This window comes from Gracilinanus agilis, chromosome 5, assembly GCF_016433145.1.
Source record: "Gracilinanus agilis isolate LMUSP501 chromosome 5, AgileGrace, whole genome shotgun sequence".
NCBI classification, from domain to species: Eukaryota; Metazoa; Chordata; class Mammalia; order Didelphimorphia; family Didelphidae; genus Gracilinanus; species Gracilinanus agilis.
This window is the reverse complement of record NC_058134.1, coordinates 300,538,381-300,544,324: the sequence shown is the minus strand read 5'-3', so window position 1 is coordinate 300,544,324 and position 5,944 is coordinate 300,538,381.

Below are 5,944 nucleotides of genomic sequence, written 5' to 3'. Positions count from 1 at the left end.
CTGCCTCTGAAACTCAGTACCTGAAGGGCAACTCACTTCCCAGTGTCTCAGATTCCTCCTCTGTAAAATGGCAGGGGTCCATCCATTCCCCATCATTAGAGACTAATTGGGCCGGGCCTCAATGACACCTAAGAGAAATGTTGTCCAGGTTGGACTTCAGAGACTATCTCTGAGTGCTTGCCAAAGATTCTTGGCCTGATGGAAGGAAGAACTCCTTAGCCCTTTATGTTCTCAATATTCTCAGAGCTAGGGGGCAGCTGGGTAGCTCAGTGGATTGAGAGCCAGGCCTAGAGACAGGAGGTCCTGGGTTCAAATCCGGCCTCAGACACTTCCCAGTTGTGTGACCCTGGGCAAGTCACTTGACCCCCATTGCCCACCCTTACCATTCTTCCACCTAGGAGCCAATACACAGAAGTGAAGGGTTTAAAAAAAAAAGAATCTCAGAGCTAGAAGGGACTACAGGAGGGCTGTAGTCTAACCTGAGGAAAGAATCCCTTCTTCATCATTCCAAACAAATCATCATACAGCTAAACCTATGCTTGCAGAGACCTACTGAGATAAGGAGCTCACTACCTCTCAATGAGCCCATTCCCTGGTGGAAGCTTTGATGGTGAGGAAATCTCACCATCAAGATTGAGCTAAAGGGGCAGCTAATATAAAAGAATGCATACCTTTTGACCTAGCAATATCACTGACTAGGTCTAAATTCCAAAGAGAAAAAAATGGGAAAGGACCTGTTTGTACAAGAATATTTCTAGCTGCTCTTTTTGTGGTGGCAAAGAATTGTAAACTAAAGGGACGTCCCTCCATTGGGGAATGGCTGAACAAAGTGTGGTATATGATGGGGATGGAATACTATTGAGCTATAAGCAATGATGAACCAAAAGAATTCAGAAAGAGCTGCAAAGACCTCTGTGAACTGATGCAGAGAGAAATGAGCAGAACCAGATCATTATACACAGTAACTGCAATGTTATGGAATGATCAGATGTGACGGACTTTGCTAACTAAGAACAATACAAGGATCCAGGACAATTCTGAGGTCTCATGACAAAGAATGTTATCCATCTCCAGAGAAAGAACTGTGGGAAGAGGAATGCAGATGAAAACATGATTTATCACCTGCTTGTTTAGGTATATGATTTGAGGTTTGGGTTTTACAGGTTATTCACTTACAAAAGTGGAAATATGTGTTGTGTGATAATACACGTACAACCTGGATTGAATTGCTTGTCAATTCTGGGAGGGCAGATGGAAGAAGGGAGGGAGACAACATGAATCATGCAACTCTGGAAAACTTACGTGGAAATTTGTTTTTAAAATAAAAAATATATAAATGTTAAAAATAAATAAAAATAAGGGACAGCTAAGGTGGCTCAATAGATAGAAATTCAGGCCTGAAGATGGGAGGTCCTGGGTTCCAATCTGACCTCAGACACTTTATAGCTGTGTGACCCTGGGCAAGTCACTTTAACCTCTGTTGCCTAGACTTTACACTCTTCTGACCTGGAACTGATACTCAGTATTTTTAAAAAATAAACCCCCTTCCCTTCTGTCTTAGCATCAGTACTGCGCATTGGGGGGTTTGCTGGCCATTCTCCACTTTGATTTATAGAGAGAAGACCAGTGGCCCTGATGCCAGGCCATTGGCTCTTGGTGAGGAGCTTCCCATCAGGAATGTCTCTCCTTGTGGTCAGTCGTCTGTAGTTGTTTTCCCAGAAAGCTCCAGGCTATCTCCCTGGGAAGATACTCATAAGGACCAGCCTTGGTCCTCGGGCTTCAGCCATCACCCGCCCCAGCCCCTCTTCTGGCAGGGTTTCTGCTTTCTTCCTAACTATAGAGGTGCCTCATTGCTCAGAGCCAGCAAGGAGCACGGAGCCATTTCTGATCTGGTGGCTGAGCTGGTGATGTGGTATAGACGGTCAGGGCTGGAAGGTAGTAGTGACCTGAGCTACCCTTCATAGAGCCCTTGTTTTATAGATGAGGACTCGGGCTCCCAGAGGGGAGGGCCTCTGGGGCTTCTCTCCCCCTCTCTGGGCCTTCGTTTCCTTCTCTGTAAAACAAAGCAGGTTCTACTTGGTGCCCTCTGGGCTCTCTTAGTGCTCCGGCTCAGTGATCCTGCTCAGGGTCAGAAGTGGGTCTGGGCCAGACTCCAGGCCGGGTAGCCGGGCAATCGGCACAAACTGTGGCTGGGGACAAGGAGCAGCCAGGTCAGCCTTTCATTGGCAGCACTTGGCTAAATCCTTGCTTTGAAAGTAATTCTTCTGGCTAAATCAGGGCTAATCTGGGCTTTCCGCGGCTGCAGGAGTGAGCGAGGAGTCGGGGCCCCAGAGATTTCCCAGCCCTGTACCCCACCCTCATCGCAGCGCTGAGGACACTGAACAGAGGGAGCTGAGCCGCGCAGCTCTAAAAGAACAGCAAAGGCCACGAGAATGCCTGCCTTTAGGCTTCCCTCCTCGCGTGGACATTCGATGTGGCGAATCAACAGAAATCCCACCCTAAACATCGCTTTGAGCTTTACAGATGGCTTCCTCCGAAATCAGTGGTTCTTACCATGAAGATCCACCACTCTGGGGGTTCTATGAACCTGGATGGGAAAGAGACCTTCATTCCTCTAACCTCTAGCTGAAAACGAGCCTTTCCTTCGGCTATGAACTTTTCTTAAAAACATGATCCTGGCGGGGGGTAGGGGGGGAGGCAGCTGGGTGGCTCAATGGATGGAGAGCCAGGCCTAGAGACAGGGGGTAGGGAGGGTGTCCTGGGTTCAAATCTGGCCTCAGGCACCTCCTAGTTGTGTGACCCTGGGCAAGTCATTTAACCCCCATGGCCTAGCCCTTACTGCTCTTCTGCCTTAGAACCAATATACAGTACTGATTCTAAGACAGAAGGGAAGAGTTTAAAAAAAAAACAAACCAACAAACAAAACCGTAACCCTGACGCAGGGTCCTTAGACTTCAACAGACTGACGGGGGGGGGGGGGGGGTTTCTAGGTCACAAGAAAGATTCCAAATAATCATATGAGGTAAACTGTGTCACTATAATTCTGAGGCAGCACATAAGAGCACTGGGCCTAGAATCAGGAAGAATTGAGTTCACATTCTGCCTCAGACCAATATTTTTTTTTTAACCCTTAACTTTGGTGTATTGGCTCCTTGGTAGAAGAGTGGTAAGGGTAGGCAATGGGGGTCAAGTGACTTGCCCAGGGTCACACAGCTGAGAAGTGGCTGAGGCCAGATTTGAACCTAGGACCTCCCATCTCTAGGCCTGACTCTCATTTCACTGAGCTACCCAGCTGCCCCCTCAGACCAATATTAATGGAATATTTGTGTGATCAAACTTGATCCTCCTCTGCCTCAGTTTCCTCAACTATAAAATATATAAATTATATATATAATATATAAATACAATATATATGTGTATATATATATGTAATTTATATAATAAATAAAATATAATAGTCATACTTGCCTCCAAATGTTGTTGTGAAAGATCGAATGGCTTGGCACTGGTAAATTGATTTGCCACTCCTTAAAAGGCTTTCTCAGTGCTAGCTGTTTGATGATATCCCCATTTCCTTGGTGAGAAGACTGAGGCTCAGAGAGGAGAGCTCCATGTCAGAGCCTAGCTTCAAACCAATTTCTGCTCCACTCAGCGGAGGATTCTTTGAGCTCCCACCAGGCTGATTCTCTTCATTTCTCTGGGCCTCGGTCTCCCTCTCAGTGGGGTGAAGGGGCTGCTCTCTCAAAGACACTCAGAGTTTCTGCTGAGCATAGCAGGAATTGTACAGAATGTGTATTTGCCGTGGAGAAGGGCATGGCGTGCCTCCTGGGAGTCTCCTGGGCACGAGCATCTCTCCCAGCTCTCCTCTCCGGGGCCCTCTGCTGTGAACCCTCATAGCAGAGGCATTGCTCTGCCTGGATCCTCCAAAGAGTGTGAACCCGGCTGGGTGGAGGACCAGAAAGGCCCCATGATGCTGAGGCTGCCCCTTGGCTCTCGATCTGCCTGGCCAGGGCACCAGCAGGCACCGAGGCTCGCCGATCCTAGAAGCTGAGAGGTCAGGAAGTCTCATTTGGAGATGGAGAACTCACGACCTGGCAGAAGGAAGGAGATGACGAGGTCACACGAGTGGAAGAGGCAGAGCCTGGGCTTCAGAAGCCGCAGCCCACAGACTTCTGTGTTTCGGCTTTGGGGAACCCCCAGAAAAACAAACCTCCAACAGTGTGTGGAGCCCCCTGTTGGCTTGGGGCCCTCCCCTGGAGTTTTCACACTCATCACTTCTGAACTTCGAAGGAAGGGCGCAGGCTCGCCAAGATATCTGGGAATCTCTGCACACTCTCCAAATTCCTGCTCCCGGGTGACTCATGGGCTCCTGCCCTGGAGCAAAGATGGGGAGCCACAAAACCTAGCTTGTGCCAGAGCCCCTGGATGAGGGCCAGCCTTGAGCCTTGCTCCCAGCTCGGGCCCTGCACTTATCAGTCTGTGGGAACTGGGTGCATCCCGGAGATTCCTGACGGTGATTCACTGCGCTCCTAAGGGCTGGAGAGGTGGGCCTCTGGGCCCGCCAGGAGACAGCTGCCATCACTCTGGGCCTCAGAAGCCCAGGACAAGACGACCCCCTGGAGCCAGCCCCAATCCCTCCCCTGACGGTCGGCTCACTGCCAGGATCTCGCTTTTATTATCTAGCCATGATGCCACTTAGTCAGGACCGGGCCATCGACTTCCTACTCAAGGAAAAGGCTTTCCCTTATGACATCACTCAAGGCTTCGGGCTCGAGGACCCAAGGGGTCATTTCTCTTCCACAGAGGCCTCAAAGAAGGAAAGGGAAGCCTGGCCTTCATGTCAGAAGGCCCCAAGGATGGTCAAGCTCTGCTGCTATTATTTATTGTCTGTGTGACCTTGACTGAGGGGTTGCCTCGCTTCAGACCCAGGTTCTTCATCTATAAAATGATATGGTTGGAGAGATGGTTCCTAAGGCTCTGCAGAGGAGTGCTAACAGTCCAGACTGGCAGCCGCTCTATCAAAAGCCGGTTCAAATCCAGTCTCAGATACTTCTTGACTGTGTGACCTTGGGCAAGTCACTTAACCCCATTGCCTAACCCTTATCACTCTTCTAAGAACTGGTATATAGTATTGATTCTAAGATGGAAGGTAAGGGCTAAAAAAGCATTCCAGGCTCTGGGTTCTAAGATCTTTTAGTATTAATTTTCTGTGTTCTTAGATCTGCTTTTCCATCCCCTCCTCCTGCCCTGATCTGATTCATATTCTTTTTTAAAATTTTACTTAATTGATTAATTTAGAATATTATTCCATGGTTACATGATTCATGTTCTTTCCCTCCCCTCCTCCCACCCCCCCTCCCGTAGCCAATGCACAAGTCCACTGGGTTTTACATGCGTCATTGATCAAGGCCCATTTCCATATTATTGATATTTGCAGTAGGGTGCTGATTCATGTTCTAAGGCCTCTCTCAGCTATTTAATTTAATTTAATTTTTATTTATTTTATTTAATTACTTCATTTAATATTATCTTTTATTTTTATTTATTTTTATTTTAGTCAATATTTTATTTAATATTTAATATTTTTATTCATAAATATTTAATTTGATTTAAATTTTTAAAATAAAAATTTAATTTAAAAATATTTAATGTTTTATTTAACATTTAATATTTTTAAAATTTTTTTAAAATAAAAACCCTTACCAAAACTGTGTATTGGCTCCAAGGCAGAAGAGTGGTAAGGGTAGGCCATGGGGGTCAAGTGACTTGCCCAGGGTCACCCAGCTGGGAAGTGCCTGAGGGCAGATTTGAACCCAGGACCTTCCGTCTCTAGGCCTGACTCTTCATCCACCGAGCCACCCAGCTGCCACCCAGCTGCCATCCAGCTGCCCCCCTGACATTCTATATTCCAAAGCCTTTCCCAGCTCTGACCTCCTCTGTTCCG